General features: G+C 40.6%; 2 pseudogenes; both read left to right on the top strand.

Moving 5' to 3' along the window:
• The first annotated feature begins 1,102 nt into the window (after window positions 1–1,102).
• LOC135629225 (ABC transporter G family member 22-like) lies at window positions 1,103–7,165 on the top strand (annotated as a pseudogene).
• Window positions 7,166–8,364: 1,199 nt separating this feature from the next.
• LOC135630082 (U4 spliceosomal RNA) lies at window positions 8,365–8,501 on the top strand (annotated as a pseudogene).
• Window positions 8,502–20,848: the final 12,347 nt, after the last annotated feature.

The following is a 20,848-nucleotide window of genomic DNA, read 5'->3' as shown; positions in this document are numbered from 1 at the left end:
ATACAATAAAATGTTAACTTTCGAGTCTTTGACTCTACTAGTTCCCTCGTGTGTGATTTCAAGTGTTCGCCAAATATCAAAAGTCGTTTCGCACGTAGAAATCCGATTGAACTCATTTTTGTCCAAAGCACAAAATAAGGCATTCATAGCCTTTGCATTTAAAGAAAAATACTTCTTCTCCAAATCCAACCATTCATTCATCGGTTTAGAGGGAAGTTGAAAATCATTTTCAATAATATTCCATAAATCCAAATTCATAGAAATCAAAAAAACTCTCATTCGAGTTTTCCAATAAGTGTAGTCCAATCCGTTAAACAACGATGGGCGAACAACCGATAAGCCCTCTTGAAAGCCATGAAGAGCTATTTCTCTCGGGTGTAAATCCGAAATGAGAAACACCGGGCTTTGATACCAATTGTTAGGATCAAGAGCACTAAGAGAGAGAAGGGGGGGGGTGATGGGTGGGGGGGGTGAATTAGTGTAGCGGAAAACTTTCGACGATTAAAACTACGTTGATACAATGAAATCGTTTCCGACATAAAACCATTTTCAGAAACTTAACTTGAAAGCGAGTTCGTAAATGAGTGCAGCAAAAGTAATGAGGAAGTAAAGCATATATGGAGGTTTGCAGTAAGGTAAGCAACAAGAATAAATGCAAACTAGAGAAGACGAGAGTTTATAGTGGTTCGGTCAATCGTGACTTACATCCACTCCTCTGATTCCTCTTCCGTCGAGGCCACTGGCATCCACTAACGATCTTCCTTTACTAGGCGAAGATCAACCTCCTTCTTACACCCCTCTTCTCCTTTTACTAGGTTTAGGAGACAACCCTTACAAGCACTCACTCTCCTCTCTGAAACAGAATTTTAACACTTAAGCTAGAGGAGGAAAATTCTAGAGATTACAACAGTGTTTTCTCTCTTTTAATCTCTCTGTGCTTGTGTGCTTTACCCAAGGATGGGAGGGGTATTTATAGGCTCTAAACTGGTTTGAATTTGGAGCTCAAAAATGTCATATCCCGGATTTCCGGGGTCCTAGCGGTACCACTTCCTGACTGGGGCGGTACAATCGCATGGTAGCTCGGAGACTAAGCCTCTGGACGATGCCAACGCCTGATAGGGGCGGTTACACCGCCTGGCAGAGCTCGGAGACTGAGCTCAGGCGGTTCCACCGCCTGTCAGGGGTGGTTGCACCTTCCAGTCTCGCTTGGAGACTGAGCCCAGGCAGTGCCACTACCTGACCTGGGCGGTTGCACCGCCCAGTCACGTAGAGCCCAAGCGATGCCACCGCCTGACCTAAGCGGTTACACCGCCCAGCTTTTTTGGGAGACCATCTCCTAGGCGGTGCCACCGTCGACCCTAGCGGTGCCACCGCCTGGCAGGAATTCTAGTCCTAATGGGTTGATCCATTCAGCCCAATTTGGGTCTGTCAAGGGCCCAATTGCCCCCAGATTAAGTTAATGGAATCACCTCCCATTCCTAACTTAATCTACATGCTAACTACAACATTTCTTAAGACATTTACTGCAACTTGCTCCAGTGCGTTAATCACTTTTTTCGGTGAGCTTCCGGCGAACTTCCATCGATCATCCGATGAACCTTCGGTGATGCTCCTGCGGACTTCCGGCAAACTCCTGAACTTACGATGATCCAGTTAGCGAGTTCCGACGAGCTTCTTTGGCAAGCTCTTGGACTTCTCGGATTTGTTCCCATAGAACCTCCGATGACCGTCCGAACTTCCGTTGAACTCTCGAACTCCCAACGTGATCATAGTCTTGACTCCGGCGCAACTCCTGCTGCATGTCTTACTTCTATCGTAGTTAATCCTGCACATGTAAAACAAAACTTCGATCGAGACAATTAATCCTAAGCAATTAACCAAGTTGTCCGGCATGTCATTGGTCCCTCGACGCTTCGTCTGATTCTTCGGCGAATCGTCCTCTCTTGCGGCCTATTGCCCAATCGGTCAGTTGACTCCGCAACTCCGATATCCTTGGCACAATACCCGCTCTTCTTGGCCCGATGCCCGAGTCCACGGCCCGAAGCCTTCTGTCGATACGTCGACCGATCCACCGACCCGATGTCTAATCTTCTGACATGTTCTTCCAGCACAACATGATTTTTCCTGCTTTAATTGTCTCATCATGATCGAAGCATCTTGCATCACTCAAAACGTAAATTAAAACATAAACATATATCAAGTGGTTTCATCATCAAAATACGAGATTCAACAATCTGGATCCGCATATCCATTCTCTATTAAGTCCCAAAGATCTTGAGACTTAAATAGAGTCTTTATCTTGATACTCCAAAATTCATAGCATTTGCCCGAAAAGATGGGAATAAAGGGTTGAGACATGGAATTACCATTGAAAGCCATAATGCCCAGATTGAAACTAGGCTCTGATACCACAAATGTTGGGGATAGAGAAGCAAGAAAAAAACAGAATACTACGATACGAGTAAACAGAATCCTTTCGACCCAAGAAAACTGATGTAGTATTTAAAAACAAGAGGATTGATAAGAATACTTACAAGATACCAAATGCAGACACTCTCTATATACCTTGCTTCATGAACTATGGTCCTATTTATAGGACCTAGTGATAACTACCCTATAACTACTAGATCATGATTGAGGTAGTTATTGAAACCACCCTATAATTACTAGATGATGATTGAGGTAGTTATTGAAATCACCCTATAACTACTAGATCATGATAACCTAGATAACTATGAAAATGCAGATTGAAATTAATCCTATGAGAAGATGATTGGTGAATTTTCAGGATCGGATTCGTGACGCAGGACGATGTTCTATTCACACATCTTACTGTAAAGAGGAAACAGTAACATATGCAGCTCTTCTTCGACATCCAAGAACGATGACGAGACAACAGAAGGAAGAGAGGGCCCGGAGTGCGATCCATGAGCTGGGGCTTGAAATGTAGCTTTTCAATCTTTGGCTTTCGAAACTTTTGCCTCACATTAGCAAAAAACTCCGCAGTAGAATGACTAATGAGATCTGATCTTGCTCCCCATTTTGATAACAGGTGCCAAGATACTATTATTGGAGGGAGCTTTGTGAGAGGAGTTTCAGGTGGTGAGAGGAAAAGGGTGTGCATTGGAAATGAGATCATAATAAACCCTTCTTTGCTGTTTCTTGATGAGCCCACCTCTGGCCTTGATTCAACGACAGCCCTAAGAATAGTGCAACTTCTGCACACTATAGCCAAGGTATCAATTATGATTATTTTGGTTACATGCTGTATCACTGAATTTGAGCAAATCAGTAAAATTTAAGTTGGTTCTCTGTTCTTTGAACCTTTTATAGTGAATAGCTACTGTCATAAATCGACAGTCTTCAATTTTGCAGGCAGTGGAATTTGTTTTTGACTGGCCATTGCTCCTAAGCATAATTGACAGTCAGTCTATTAGACCTTCCGAATAGAAAACAAGACCTGCATAACCAAATTTATCATAGTAGCTTAAATGAATCAGAGAGGTTTCTGGCCTGCTCAATTGAGGCTCAAGAAACACAAGAAACCATGTTTCCTTTATGCTGTAAATGTGTGTGCAAATTATGTTACAGTACACTGATGGAACTGATGAATTTGTCTCTCTTGAAACCTTGCAGACTGGCAAAACTGTGGTGACTACAATTCATCTACCATCTACCAGACTGTTTGCTGATAAACTGATCCTTCTTGGAAAGGGTAGTTTGCTGTACTATGGAAAAGCATCTGAAGCTATGGATTACTTCTCATCTATCGGATGTTCTCCTCTCATTGCAATGAACCCAGCAGAATTCCTGCTGGATCTTGCAAATGGCAACATAAGTGATACCACAATACCATCAGAACTGGAGAAGAAAGTGCAGTCAGAAGATTTGGGGAGCAACACAAGAAATGGCAAGCCATCTCCAGAAGATGGTCGCAAGGTCAAGCTTCTCCTTTTGTCCTAAAAAAGGATGTGATTCCAAGAACAAGTGCAGCTTTCCTACATCCAACTTCGTGCTCCCTTTGATACTTATGCAGATTGAATGGATGATTAACAAAGAAATAGTCCAACTATATATGATTCTGATACATTGCCCATAAGTAAAGAAAAATAAAGAAAGATTAGCTGATGGAGGCAGTATGGTTTTGCTTGTTCTGGTAGTCTCTCAGCAAAATGGAACCTCTAAATTACTGACCAATGCAACATATAATGAAACAGTACCTGGTCGAGGCCTGCGAGTTTATAGCTGCCGACAAGCAACAGAAAACACTTCTGGAGCCAGTTCCAGTAAGTGAAGATCTGAAAGCCACATTGTCATCACAAAAAAGAGATTGGGGACCAAGCTGGTGCCAGCAATACTCCATTCTGTTTCGGAGAGGATTCAAAGAGAGAAGACATGATTATTTGAGTTAGATGAGAATCACACAGGTTCTTGCCACTGCAGTGGTACTTGGTTTACTCTGGTGGCACTCAAGCAGTGCCACACCAAGAGGTTTAGAGGATCAGGTAAGAGAACTCACTTCAAATGTTGTATCATTTATGCAGGATTTCCATTTATTTAACGTTACATAAATAAGATTTCATATATGTGTTCATCTGTTGTTTGGTGAGACAGAATCATAGCTTTCAGCATCCGTCATCCAGCAGTTCACATTGCAGTGCATATTTCATTTTCATATCTGATTTGGTTAACAGAACCATAGCCTTTACTACCAGTTCCCAAATTGACATTTTATGTTTCTCAGCTGCTTTTTTGAGTTTTCATAGATTTGACTGAAATCATATTATTAACTCCCAAGTTTCTTGTATCTAAAATGGTACAGCTCATAGTACTATGTTATAGGTTCACACATAGCAGTGTACACTACATAAGCATCTGTGATTTGGGTAACAGGACCACAAATATAACCAGTCCTCCAGTTGATATCTGCATTTCATGTTTTCTTGTTTGAGCTTTGACAGATTTGATTTCTATCTTAATTAATGACTTTCAAGTTTCGTTGATCTCTAAAACTTGTATGTAAATATGCTACTCCCAAATTTCTTGCACAACTTACATATTTACCTGTTCTGGCTCCTACTATTTACATGGATCACAATTCATGTGTTTCTGAGACAAAGGGGAAGGTCAGACAAAAAAATCATTTTAGCATTATGATCAAGAAAATTCAGGAGATCAACAATAATGTTTGCATGAAATTAGAAAAGGAAGGGCTTATTCAAGTGAAAATGGCGCTTTACTGTTCGAAATGGAATACTGCAGGCTGGATTGCTGTTCGAAATGGAATACTGCAGGCTGGCTTGCTGTTCTTCATATCTGTCTTCTAGGGCTTCTTCCCTGTTTTCACAGCAGTCTTCACATTTCCACAAGAAAGAGCTATGTTGAACAAGGAAAGATTGGTTGACATGTACAAGCTAAGTGCATATTTCACGGCCACAACAACAAGCGATTTGCTGCTCAATCTCATCCTACCTATAATATTTCTGTTGATCGTCTATTTCATGGCAGGGCTAAGGCAAAGTATCAAACACTTCTTTTTCAGCATGCTTATTGTGTTTCTATGTATCATTGCTGCTCAGGTATGTGTAAGAATTAGACTTTGTGTTCTTCTATGTGTCGGTTTTCTGTTCAAAGAGACTTGAAACTAGATAAAATTGGCTGGGGTTAGGGTTGCTAATTGGTGCTTCACTGATGGACATCAAGAAGGCAACCACTCTAGCTTTAGTGACGGTGATGACCTTTATGTTGGCTGGTGGATTCTTTGTGCAGGTAAGCAGTGCCGCACCATTTTTGCAGAGAACATATAACTATGCATTAGGGTACAGGATCATATCATCCAATCATAACAAGAGGAGGAAAAAAAATTATTCTGACAAACATTGATAGTTCTTGTTTATTTCATGATCATAGTGAGAGGTATTAGGTAAGCACTGCCATGCCATTTTGCAGGGAAATGATATGTGGTGGGTTGCACTAGAGGAAAAAAAATTTCTGATAAACATTGATAATTCTAGTTTATTTTATGATCATAGTGAGATCAGTGAAGGTAAGCACTGTCATGCCATTTTTGCAGGGAACTGATAACTAAAAATTAGGCACATGATCATAGAGGAGGAAAAGAATTCTTCTTTGATACACATTAATAATTCTTGTTTCTTTCATTATCATAGCAAGATCAAGAGGCATTAGGTAAGCACCGCCCTGCCATATTCGCAGGGAATTGATACTATGCAGTAGGCTACATAATCATATCATCCAATCATAATGAGTGGAAAAAGATTCTTCTTTGATACAAATTGATTTTTCTTTTTTTAATCATTGCAGTGAGATTAAGAGGTATTAGGTGTGCAGATAAGCTGTGCCATGCCAGTTTTGCAGGGAATTGATAGCTATGCTGTAAACCACATGATCATATCATCCAATCATAATTAGAGGAAAAGAATTCTTCGATGATACACATTGGTAATTCATGTTTCTTTTATCATCATAGTGAGATCAAGAGGTCTTAGGCTCTGTAACTTGACAAATACCACAAGCAAGGGTTTTTAGGCAATTCTGAAATATTGATCCGAATAGTGAGATCAAGAGGCATTACTCCATGTAACTTCACAAATACTAAAAGCAAAGCTCTTTAATTATTTCAAAGGATTGATCAGAAAAAGTAATTCACATGTTGCATATAAGAATCTCAAATTAACAGGCTAGAAAATTAAATGTGTTTCACTGACAATTTACAGATCTTGGGATCCAGATCCATAATAATTCTTGAGGACGAAACATGTTTCTTTAGTATGGCTTATCCTCTAAATCTAGCAGAAATGAATGCAATTCCATTGTTTGTTCACTACCACATGAAGAGAAAGTTCTTGAAATATAACAGGGATTATTTCTATTACATTCAAAATGCAATTCCATTGCTATTAATAAGCTGCTGCTAACAATCTTGCAGAGAGTTCCTGCATTCATTTCATGGCTCCGCTATGTATCCTTCAACTTCCATACCTACAGACTCCTACTGAAGGTGCAGTATGGCCATTTACCACCATCTTTACATGTCACCCAACTCGGCAGTGGTGTTGAGGAAGTCGCAACTCTGAACGCCATGGTGTTTGCTTACCGATTCCTGGCATATATTTCCCTGAGACGAATGAAGCTGTCAAATTGATCTTGAGCAAAGCTTCTTCTGTGGAGTCCAACAAGCAGCAATTGTTTGAGTTGCGGTTTACAGAAACAGGAAATGAGAAAGATATATCACTTTAAAATGAATGATTTTGGGGGGAACTGTTTCAAATGGGAAGCAAATCTCCACTGTGTGCGTGTCTGTTGCTGCTGCTACCTCCCAGCTTTGGGCTCCGGAATAATACCAGGCCCCGTTTCCCGGGTTTGCCTCAGATATATAGCGATGGAATTATATATATATATATATATATATGTATATGTATATATATATATATATGTATATGTATATATATATATATATGTATATATATATATATATGCTAAATTAGTCGACTTTGGAATTATAATTTTACTGGGTATTATTTTAAGAATAAATAAAAAAATCCTCTAATTTTAAGAATTTTTTACATAGTGTTTTAGCTTTAAAAAATTCTTATATAATAACCTTGACTATATAAAAAGATCATATTGCTCTATTATCGCCTCTAGTAATCCTCACACAAGGGTTGTTGTTATCTCCATTGACCCTATGAGCCTTGACCTTACACACCTAGCCTGCGCTCATCGCACAACGAAGAACGAAGAATGATGCATGAGAATCACCACTCGACCATCGTGCAAAGGCCTATCACACATAGCTTTCATGCAAGAGCCTGTCGCACACAACCTTCATCGTCGCTACCCACAAATCCTAATCTGACCTTGACTACCCCACATAGAGCCACACCATTCTACCTTGTCGATTATTATTATGTTCACCCATGGCTCTCATGCAAGAAAAGAGGAGGCACATGAGCTATCCTCGCTTCCACACACATAGGGGCAAGTCCGATGAAAACTAGGGGTAAAATAATTATTTATAAAAAATATTCTGTAAAAATATTTTAGAGTTGGAGCGTTATATAAAAAATTTGTAAAGTTAGGAGTTTTTCTCATTAATTCGCCCTTGTTTTAACCTTGTCTGCAGTTTGGGGTAAGGTTACCTCCCCTTCTATTGTTTAAGAGTTTTGATGTGAGGTGGGCCACATCGCTCACCTGTGCACACGTGGCACTGAGAAAATTGGGAGAGTTGAGATTAGTTGGCAGAGATTTGAGATTGTAGGTGGTTCAGTCCCACATCGGTAGAAAAGAAATAGAACCAAGACTTAAGCTGCATAAGAGGAGGGATGTGGATAAGAGTTGGCAATCTTCGCGCTTGGAGCAATGTTGCAGCTTGTGATGTTATAAAAGAGGCGCGACAACTGCTGGTTGAAAACTATTTCCAAACTCCTCTTTGGCCGGGTTTGATCCTGCGCCTAATTACTTATGGTCCAATTGCATGACATAACGACCTTGATTTATAGGAATATATATGGTCATAGAACAAATTACGGAGAAATTAAGCAAGTATATACATAAGTATAACAGAGAAGAAAAACAATGAATAACTTAACACCAATGGATGAAACAGCATCAAACTCTCCAAGAAGCGCACATGTTTGAAGCGATTCTAGTTCAAAGGACAGGAGGCCGAAACCTTAATCTTGCACTCGCATTTCCCAATAAGCAATTCTAGTCCTGGAAGGGTTAAAAATGGTGTATCTTCCTCGACTCTGCCATCAAGCAGTCTTAGATGGCGTAGCAGCCTGCCTCCCTTTTGGAATGATCATCCTCTATTGTAACTGTAGGGGCGTGTCAAAAGAGAGACTCATGAGTGATTTTTCAGCCTCCTCAAGATACATAGCTCGGACATTACTTCTCTATTTGAAACTATCTTAGTGTGGATCACAGTGCCTGCTTCCTTTAGCGGCTTAGATGTCATTGGACTGGTGAGTACATTACGATTACCAAATTATTAGACGGGACATTGGTGGCTTGGATGAACAATTCGATAAAGGCTATTGTAGTGTAGTGAGTAAATCTTTTCGATGCGTCAATTTTATTATTAAAGCCTCATATATCTTTCATTCCCTCTTTTCTATGGTTTATGCTAGCACTTATCTCATTATTTATCACTCTTTATACAATCTTTTTTTTTTAATGTTAGCTCGATTAGTATTTGTTAGATTGTTTGTAAAGATTTTAATGTAATTCTTTTTGTCAACGATAAATTGGGACATAAATCATTTCATCTTTCGAAGTTGGTTATGGATTTTTATGACTTTATCTTTAATACTGGTCTTATTGATCTTGATTTTTCTATAATCATTTTACATAGAGCAATAATCAATTTGGTTCCTTTAGGGTTTTTACTTGACTTAATAGTCCTTTAGCTCCTTTAGTGTTTATGATAGCACTTGTCTCACTCACTGTTCGTTACTTTTTATGGAATCTCTTTTTCAATGTTAGCTCGATTAGCATTCATTAGATTGCTTATGGAGATTTTAATGACAAATTGGGAGGTAGATATTTCATCTTTCGAAGTCGGTTGTGGATTTTCATAACTTTATCCTTAATACTGGTCTTATTGATCTTGATTTTTTGGTAATCGTTTTACATGGAGCTATAACTGATTTGATTCTTTTAGGGGTTCTACTCGGGCTTGATAGATCCTCAATAGTCCATTTTGGTTTTTTCTCTATAATAAAATTATTATTTACCATTTTGCTCGTGCGGTATCGGATTATTCCTCTTTTTTTATCATTTCCTTCAAGTCGGATAAGAATCTAAGTATAGAATCAAGATTTTTAGGTTTGAATCTTTTTAGACTAACTATCAAGATGTTAGTAATAATGATAACTCACTCGTACGAACTCTAAGGATGGCCCCTCGAATGACCTTCACTCTTAAGTTTTCTTACACTGGTCATTTGCTCTCTCACTGGCAATGTAACCACGATCACAATTTGGAGAAGACCATTATTGAGACCGACTAGTAAATCATTGCCCTTGAGATTAGAGACTCTAATACTTCTTTCACCACTGTTGAGCATACAAAACTCATATGCCTTCATAATAAGCTATCTATCTTAAACAAATAGCTTCACGTTAAGTGAGCCACGAGCTAAAATCAACTATAATACTAAGAGGAATGGCAACACTGCTTTCTTCCATAGAGTGGCCACCCTTAGAAACAAAAAGGAACTGTATTAATTTCATAAAGCTAGATAATAGGGACATTGTCTCCGAACACTATGACATCCTCTCCAACTTCTTACCTTGGTACATTGCCTTTTGGACCAGTGCAGGCCCTAACTTCTAGGGGTCTTGGGAAACCATTCCTCCTCTTCCACAGCTCTTTGACGCTACATCAATACCTCCCTCTCCCTCTTATAAATGTAATAGGCAAATGGGCAAAAGCCTTGACTTAGATGGCTTCAACATTGAATTCTTCCGAACCTACCAGGACTCCCTTAGTGGCAACATCATTGACATTTTCAACCGCCTCTTTGAGTCCAAATCCTTAACTTTCAATTGGGGTAGAACATTCATTGTCTTCATCCTCGGGGATAGTCTTGAAAAATTCAAAGTTTATCATATCCATAGCCTTATGTAATGTCCCATATAAATTCCTTTCTAAAGTCTTGGCTAATAGAATACACCCTTACCTTAATTAGCATATCCAACCAATTAGCTTTCATTCTTCGTTGTTTTATCCATAATATCCTAATCGCCAATAAATTGATCCACTAGATGACTTATACTGAGGGACTCTCACTTGTTATCATTTTAAAATTAGACATTGAGAAAGCTTTCAATAACCTCTTGTGCGATGTTATCCTCAAGGTGGTGGACCTTATGAACTTCCCCACCACCTTTATATGTGAGATGAATGCTTCTTTTATATGTTTAATTAATGACAACACTTCTAATTGGTTCCCCATAGGGGGCACTAGACAGGGTGACCCCCTATCCGAGATCTTTATATCATCGTATAATAAGTTCTCTCATCTATCCTATTGGATCTTACAACTTCCAACAAGCTAGTTCCTTTAACATAAAAGGGGTCAAGATCTCGCACCTTACACCTGATGTTTGCGAACAATGTCTTAATCTCCTTTTAGGTGAATAAAAAATTATATTTTGCTATACTTTCAGTGCTTGATAAATTTGCTTCCTTGACAATCTTAGGGTTAATGTTAATAAGTTAAATGTTTTCTTCCTAAGAACTACACCTCCTAAGCTAAAACATGAGATCTGCTAGTTATAAGTGTCTTGTAAGCTAATCACTTGAGTAATAACATGTGTGATATGATACATACTCTTTTTACTTATTATTTATTTAATATTTTTCTTACTTTATATTACTTATTGTATATATATATTGTATTGTCTATTGATTTGTACAATAGGAATCATATCGTTATGAAATAATGATAATGAGACCGATTCGCCTTTAAATATATACCCTAAATAATCATGATCATAGGTTACTCGAGAGAGACATTAAGATAACCAGACAAACAAGTATACTATATACTCGTCCATATGATGGAGGCGGCTAGTCTCATAGCTGCTCGTGTAGGGACATTAGGGGTATAATGCAGGTGCTCATTGGAGAATGAGTTTATTGATTGATTCACTTACGGAATGCTGGATGATTGATGATGTCTTATTGTCATATAGTGATTTCGTCGTCATAATGGTATATCTGATCCTTAGATTTGAGATACTAATGATATCCTATATGAGTACTCCACTCTTTAATACTGGACTTATAGGCCTAGAAGTTTTAGATCCAATACAATCGATCATCGAGAGTAGCAACCAACCTTACAAGGGATATTGAGTGTCGATAGTATTAGTTATAGATGCCCTACAAGCCAATCACGTGTGAGTGATGACACGTATGATATGATATGCACTCTCTTTGCTTATTATTATTGTAATATTTTTTCACTTTATATTGCTTGATGTATAAATATATTGTGATGTCCATGAATCTGTGTAATGGGAATCGAATCATGATGAGATCACGATAATGAGATCGATTCACCTTTAAACACATACTTTAAATAATCTTGGTCATAGGTACTCGAGAGGGACATCGAGATAACCGGATAGACTGGTATGTTATATACCCGTCCATATGATGAAGGTGGCTGGTCTCATATATGCTCGTGTGGGGATATTAGGGCTATAGTGCAAATGCTCATTGGAGAATGAGTTTATTGATTAATCCACTTACGGAATACTGGTTTGTTGATGATATTTCATTGTCAGACAGCGATTTCGTCATCCTAGTGGTGTACCTGATCCTTAGACTTGAGACACCAAGGATATCTTGTATGAATACTTCATTCTTTGATATTGGACTTATAGGTTTTGAAGTTCTAGATCTAGTACAATCAATCATCAGGAGTGATAGCCAAACTTATGAGGCCTATTGAGTATCGATAGAGGATTATTCGCTCTCAATATTATGAGAGGAATATCTCATACATTCTTGCTTAGACAAATCTTTGGCCATGGTCATTTGGATTGAGAGAGAAAAAGTTCTCCGGGAGAACCCGATTAGAGTAAGGCTCGAGGAGAAACTATATAAGCTTGATAGCACTATGCTCGGTTTACGGTCCCTAGGATATTAGATGGATGAGGGACCATAGGTACATGATAACTAAGGATAGATAGGTTTAAAGGATTGGATTCTCTTATATCGTTTGGGGACTACGGCGTAGTGGCCTAGTACATCCATAGTCGATGAGTTAAATGAATTATTATGGAGATAATAATTCACTAAGCCAAAAGAAGTTCTAATAGGAATGACTCACAGCCAGCTCGATATTGGGCCTAGAGAGTCACACGCATATGGTAAGTGTTGCGATGAGTAGAGGTTTGGATATGAGATATCCATCAAAGCTCTTATCTTATTGGATATCCATTAAGCCCCTGAATTATTAGATCCTGTAGATGAGATCCAATAAGAGCTAATATGAGATTATTAGGTAAAGACTCACTAATCTAATAGGCTTAGATAATTGGATAGAGATCCAATATCCAATAGGACAGGATCTATTAGAGTTAAGTTAATAGGGGGCCTCTATAAATAGGAGGGAATCAAAGGGTCATAAGCTAAGTTCTTTTTGGATGCCACCTTCTATTCTCCTTCTTAACCTATAGCCCCTATTTGGGGTGTGTGGACAACAAGAAGGGGTAGCCCCTTCTTGATTGCATGGTGCACGTTGCGAGGAGGATTGTGTAGCAATTTGAGGAGCGTCTTCATAGCTTCTACCATGTGGATCACCACTATAGAGGAGAACAATTGACCTCCTTCATCCTCTCCTATAGATCTTTAGGAATTCAGGGATATACGATCTCCCTAGGTAACACAATCTCCTATGTAAGCATAGTTTTTTTGGTTTCATAGGTTTTTACGCACCAATCTTTATACAATGATAAGAAACCTTTTTCCTATGGAAAATTTATGTTTTTGTTTCTATTCTTCTATTGTGTATACGATGTCACCACAAGATTTTTCAATAGTAGTATTAGAGCTAGGTTGCTCATGTAAAGATTGACTTTTAAACTACGTGTGTTGTGTTGAATCACGTAGAATTATTTTTGCACGATTGCTGTGATTTTTTGTCATAATTTTTAAATCTATGTTGTATATTTTCTTATTGTTAAGAGGTGTTTTAGAGAGAGCTTTTGATGTCAAATTTGTTAACATAAAAATAGGAAGAAAGGGTAGCAATTATTGCTACCCTGGCTGAAGGCTGCTTGCAACCTTGGTCGAGAGCACAATTTGTTGCTCTCAGCCCGGCCAAAAGCAGTAGGGTCGAGAGCAACAAGGGTGCTCTCAACCTGCTGCATGGCAGCCCCTGTAGCTAGGTTTCCTGGCTACAAGGGGCACCCATAGCGACCAGGATTTCCTGGCCGCATGGGGCAAGCAGGCGGCCAATTTTCCTAGCTGCCCAAGGCTGCCCTATAGCCAAGGTTTCCTGGCTACAAGGGACTCGTTGGTGGCTAGGTTTCCTAGCCATATAAGGCAGTACTATAGCCTAGGATTCCTCACCACAAGGGAGTCCTTAGTGACTAAGATTTCCTAGCCATATAAGAGACTACTTGTCATATGGGGCACCCTATGGTAGGGTTCCAAAAATATTATAACATAATTAATTAAATAGTTTAATTAATTATTATTATCTAGTAGTCCTACATGGTGATATGTATATGTGATGTGTGATGTGGACGAATGATCATGGACCATATGATGTGTGTATACATGTGATGTAATTATTATTATTATTAGGGCCTACGAGCCTCCAATTTATTTCTCATTTATTATCGAGTCTCGTGCTTATGATTAAGTTGTAATTAAATAAGGAGGCACAATGGGAGCGTGGAAGCCATAGAACTCACGAGGTCGAAACGAATGATCGTGACACATGTAGATGTACCGACATGCCGACAAAACCGACGAGGACGATCATAGGGCATGGAGATGCACCAATGAACACATAGATAGTGATGTGAGTGATTGAGCCCACTGGCTCAAGCCTAATTATATTAGGTTGTGGTCCATGATTATCTGGTATGATTACTCATGTGATGTGTAATTGCCTATACACCTACTAAATATATATATATTTACAAGTGATGTAGATATATGTTAAATATATATGTATGGGACATGTCATATTAGGAGACCAAATCAAAATCCCCTCTCTCGATAATATTAAGTCAGTAAATGTGAGACAATTAGATTGATATGTGGCCTTCCGTCGTTATAGGTAGAAATCAATTCCCGATCTAGGTCGAGTTGGTCGAGTCCGTAGAGGCTCACATATATCGTGCTTCGATATCTTGCCTACTGTTGGAAAATATTGGGGGCGACATCACATGCGCAGCAGAAGAACAGAAAAAATAAAATCCCCAAATTCCCAAATATGTGTTTGTCATCGTGCAAAGATTAGTGTGCAAAACTCCATGAAACTGCGTATAAGATAGCTTGTAATACCTAGGGAGTGTTGGGAAATCTTAGGGGCGACATCATATGTGGAGCAGAAGAACAAAAGAATAAAATCCCCAAATTCCAAAAGTTGTGTTTGTCGTCGTGCGAAGAATGGTGTGCAAAAATCATGAAACTTAAAACTACGTACGGAATAGATTGTGTTACCTAGGGAGATCGTATATCCCTGAATCCTTGCAGATCTCTAGAAGAGGGTAAAGGAGGTCAAGCGCCCTCCTCTTTAGCGGTGATCCACACAACAGGGCTACGATGATGCTCCTCAAAACTCTAGGCCTGCTTTGAGGTGGAGAGGGAGAGGAGAATAGGAGAGGCAACCAAAAAGCTTTAGCCTATGAATCACTAGTTCTCTCCTATTTATAGAGGTCCCTTGTCAACTTAACCCTAATAGATCCAGCCCTATTGGATATTGAATCTCCATTCAACTACCCAAGCCTATTAGATTAGTAGGTCTCTATCTAATAATCTCTCATGAGCTCTTATTAGATCTTATCCATAGGATCCAATAACTCAAGGGCTTATTTAATAGGGGCTCCGACGAATATCTCATATCCGAACCTCTACTCATCGTAATGCCAAACATATGTCTGTGACCCTCTAGGCCTAATATCGAGCTGGCCGTGAGTCATACCTGTCAAAACTCCTTCTGGCTCAGTGAATTATTATCTCTATAATAATTCACTCGACTCATTGACTACAGACGTACTAGGCCATTACGTCGTAATCCCTAAACGATATAGGAGAATCCAATCTATTGGACTTGTTTGTCCTTAGTTACCATGTACCTATAGTCTCTCATCCATCTAATATCCTAGAAATCATATACCGGGCACGGTGCTGTCAAACCTATACGGTTTCTACTCGAGTCTCGCTCTAATCAGATTCTCCCGGTGAACTCTTTCTCTCCCAATCTGAATAACCCTGGCCAGGGATTTGTTTAAGCAAGAACATATGAGATATTTCTCTCATGACACCGAGAGTGGATGATCCTCTATCGACACTCAATAGCCCTTATAAAGTTGACTACCACTCCCGATAACCGGTTGTGCTAGATCTGGGACATCCAAACCTATAAGTCCGGTATCAAAGAGTGGAGCACTCATATAGGACATCATTGGTGTCTCAAGTCTAAGGACCAGATACACCACTAGGACTATGAAATCATTGTCTAACAATAAGGTATCATCAACCATCTAGCATTCCGTAAGCGGATCAATCAGTAAACTCATTCTCCAATGAGCACCTGTACTGTATTCCTAGTATCCCCACACAAGCAGCTATGAGGTCAACTGCATCCATCATATGGACGGGTATATAGTACATCAGTCTATCCGGTTATCTCGATGTCCCTCCCGAGTAACCTATGACCGGGATTATTTAGGATTTGTCTTTAAAGGTAGATCGGTCTCATTATCATGATCTCATCACGATCCGATTCCCATTGCACAAATACAAGGACATCATAATATATATATGCATATATGTAATAGTCAATATAAAATGATAAATATTAAAATATAATAAGTAAAAAGACTGCGTGTCAAGTTATATGTGTCATCACTCACTTGATTGACTTGCAAGGCACATATGACTCGCAATCTCCCACTTGACCTAAAATTAATCACCTATATGTCTGATCCCTATTAGACCCTTGTGATGCTCAAAGACAATCTAAGACAACGACTTTGTTAGTGTATTTGCAATGTTATCTTCGGATGGAACTCTTTCCACTACTACATCTCCTTGGGTCAGGATCTTTCGAATAAGTTGAAACCTCCTCAAAACACTTCTGATAAGACTCGAGTTCCCTTACTTAAGCAATCACCCTATAGTTGTCGCAATATAAGGAAATCGGCTCCTTACTACCTAGCATGACTCCTAGATCTGTGATGAACTTCTTCATCCAGACTCCCTCTTTTGCTACCTCTACTAAAGTAATGTACTCTGCCTCTACGGTTGAGTCAGCAGTAGTATCTTGCTTGGAACTCTTCCAACACACTGCTCCTATATTCAAGGTGTACACATACCCTGAATTCGACTTACTATCATCGACATCGGACTGAAAACTCGAGTCCGTGTAGCCTTTAACCCTAAAGTTACTACCTCTATATACTAGTAAAAGATCCTTAGTCATTCTCAAGTACTTAAAGATACACTTTATTGCATTCTAGTGTTCCAAGCCTAGATTTGCTTGATACCTGTGCTAGTCATAGGTGCCCAGCTAGCCAATCACGTGAGTGATGGCACGTGTGACTTGATACAGAATCTTTTTGCTTATTATATTTTGGCATATATCACTTTATAACTATTGCATAAATGCATATATATATTGTGATGTCCTTGGATTTGTGCAATGGGAATCAGATCGTGATGAGATCATGATAATGAGATCGATTCACCTTTAAACACATATCCTAAATAATCCCGGTCATAGGTTACTCGAGAGGGACATCGTGATAACCGGACAGACTAGTGTGCTGTATACCCGTCCATATGATGGATGCAGCTGGTCTCATAACTACTCGTGTAGGGACACTAGGGATACAGTACAGGTGCTCATTGGAGAATGAGTTCACTAATTGATCCGCTTACAGAATGCTGGATGGTTGATGATGCCTTATTGTCAGACAGCGATTCCTTAGTCATAGTGGTGTATCTGGTCCTTAGACTTGAGACACCAAGGATGTCCTGTATGAGTGCTCCACTCTTTGATACCAGACTTATAGGTTTGGCTGTCCCAGATCTAGTACAACTGGTCATTGGGAGTGGTAGTCGACCTTACGAGGGCTATTGAGTGTTGATAGAGGATCATCCACTCTCGGCGTCATGAGAGGAATATCCCATGTGTTCTTGCTCAGACAAATCCCTAGCCAGGGTCATTCGGGTTGAGAGAGAAAGAGTTCTCCGGGAGAATCCGATTAAAGCGAGACTCGAGTAGAAACCGTATGGGTATGACAACACGATGCTCGATATACGGTCTCTGGGATATTAGATGGATGAGGGACTATAGGTATACGGTAACTGAGGACAGACAGGTCTAATGGATTGGATTCCCCTGTATCGTTTGGGGGCTACGGCGTAGCGGCCTAGTACGTCCGTAGTCGATGAGTCAAGTGAATTATTACAGAGATAATAATTCACTGAGTTAGAAAGAGTTCTGACGGGTATGACTCACGGCCAGCTCGATATTGGGCCTAGAGGGTCACACACATATGGTAGGCATTGCGATGAGTACAGGTTCGGATATGAGATATCCGACGGAGCCCTTGTCTTATTGGATGCAGATCCAATACCCACTAGGGGAGGACCCATTAGGGTTTGACAGGGGACCTCTATAAATAGGAGGGATTCAGAGCCTCATAGGCTAGAGTCTTTGCTTGCCTTTCCTATTCTTCTCTCCCTCTCCACCTCAGAGCAGGCCTGGAGTTTTGAGGAGCATCGTCGCAACCCTGTTGTGTGGATCACCGCTAGAGAGGAGGACGCTTGACCTCCTTCACCCTCTCCTAGGGATCTGCAAGGAAACAGGGATATACGATCTCCCTAGGTAACACAATCTACTCTATACGCAGTTTTGAGTTTCGCGGATTTTGTGCACCAATCTTCGCACGACGACGAACATCTTTTTGGGAATCGGGGATTTTGTTTTCTTGTTCTTCCGCTGCGCATGTGATGTTGCCCCCAAGATTTCCCAACAGTGGTATCAGAGCCAGGTTGTTTGTGCGAATGATTGGTTTTGAACTGCGTGTGTTGTGTTTAGAAAGAATTTTGCGTCAGAATCATTGACGCAAAAATAAGGAAGGGCAGCAACAGTTGCTACCCTCGATCTACGTGCGTGCAGCGCAGCCGAAGGCGGGCAGCACAAGGGCTAAGTCTGCAGCAGCCGACCGGCGGCCTACTTGCAGCAGGTTTGCATCCGGCGGGGCTGGCAACCCGCGGGCATAGGCGCCTGCAGCTGCTTCTCCCGCGGGGTGAGGCGCCGTAGGGCAGCGGTGCTTGCCGCCGCTGCTCCTGTGAGCGAAACCCCCCCCCCCCACAGGGGCGGCTGCCCGGCGGGACAGCACCGCCTCCGGGCGTTGCCCCGCCGGCAGAACCGCCCGCGGGGGCGCCCACCTGCAGCGATAGCGCCGCCAGCAGGCGTGCCGCCTGCAAGTGAGGGCAGCGCCCTCGCCCCGCCGCACAGGCCGCCGCCAATAGGGTGGCGGCGACGGCAGCAGTAAGAGGGAATTAGGGTTTTGGGCAAAAAGACAATTTTGCCCCTATGAATTTGAGAAATTCCATTTTTTGTCTTTTATCTAAATTACGAAAATACCCTTAGGAATTGAGAAATTCCCTACATGTCCCTGATTCCTGAAGATATTAATTAATTAAAGGGTTTAGTTGATTATTATTTTTATTATTATCTAGTAGTCCTACATGATGATGATTATTTATACATGTGATGTATGATGTGTGGACGGATGATCATGGACCGTGTGATGTGTGTACTTGTGATTATTATTATTGAGGTCTGCGTGCCTCCATTATATTTCTCGTTTATTGTCGGGCCTACGTGCCTATGATTAAGTTGTAATCACATGAGGAGGCACAGCGGGAGCGTGGATGCGATAGCGGGACCCACGAGACGAACGATCGAGATGCATGAAGATGCATCAAGATGTCGACGGAACCGACGAGGACGAGATGGACGATCACAGGGCATGGAGATGCACTATTGCACACATAGATCTTGATGTGAGTGATTAGGCCTACTAGCTCGGGCCTAATCATATTAGGTTGTGGTCCATGATCATCTGGTGTGATTGCTTATACACATACTAGATATGTATATATATTTGCATGCAATGTAGATATATATTAAATATGTATATGTGTGACATGTCACATTAGGAGACCAAATCATAGAAACATCTCTCGATAATATTAAGTCGGTAAACGTGAGGCAATTAGATTTACCCACGTGGCCTTCCATCGTTATAAGTAGGAACCGATTCCCGGTGTAGGTTGAGTTATCGAGTCCCTCGACACTCACCTATATCGCGATTCGCTATCTTGCTTACGACATAGAGATGTCACCGGTGACCTGAGGGCATGGTATGCTTGGTCGAGTCCCTCAAGGGTATATCATCAAATTAGACTCATCTTGTAACGAAGGTGTTGACTTAACCGAGCATCATGGTTAGTCGAGTCCCTCGAGGCCATGGTGATTCGGAGGCCGAACAGGACGGGAATCACAAGGAGTTGTGATCGGCAAGAGTTGCCTACCTTTTAGGCTTAGTGTGATTGGTCGAGTCCCTCGAGGTTACACTAAGATGCTGATTGGATCCTGATCCCCACTAGAAGTCTGCCGGAGACTTCCGTTTCACGTGCTGAGGGTGTCGCGTGACTCGTTAGTAAAATAGTGGGAGCATATTAAGATAGAAGTCCATATCTTGATAGTTTATTTCTTACAAAATCTGCATGTTATTCATTTCTGCTGCATCTTTATTTTAGAAAATATCACTTTCAAATCCCTTATGTGGCATACTTGATGTCAACCGCCTCACTGGTCCAAAATTATACGGATTGACTCCGTAACTTGAGAATTGTTCTCACAGCGGAGAAAATCGTGTACGTCCTTGTTACAGTGATGCCTACGCCCGAAGAAGTGGCAAGCGAGGATGAGATCGCTCGCTACGTGAAGTACATTGATGACTCCACTCTTGCTCAGTGCTATATGTTGGGCTCTATGACTCCTGAGTTACAGAGACAACATAAAAAGATGGATGCCAGATCCATTCTCCTA

The sequence above is a fragment of the Musa acuminata genome, chromosome BXJ3-1, assembly GCF_036884655.1.
Source record: "Musa acuminata AAA Group cultivar baxijiao chromosome BXJ3-1, Cavendish_Baxijiao_AAA, whole genome shotgun sequence".
Taxonomy (NCBI): domain Eukaryota; kingdom Viridiplantae; phylum Streptophyta; class Magnoliopsida; order Zingiberales; family Musaceae; genus Musa; species Musa acuminata.
Note: the sequence above shows the minus strand (reverse complement) of the source record. Positions and strands in the feature narration are given on the sequence as shown.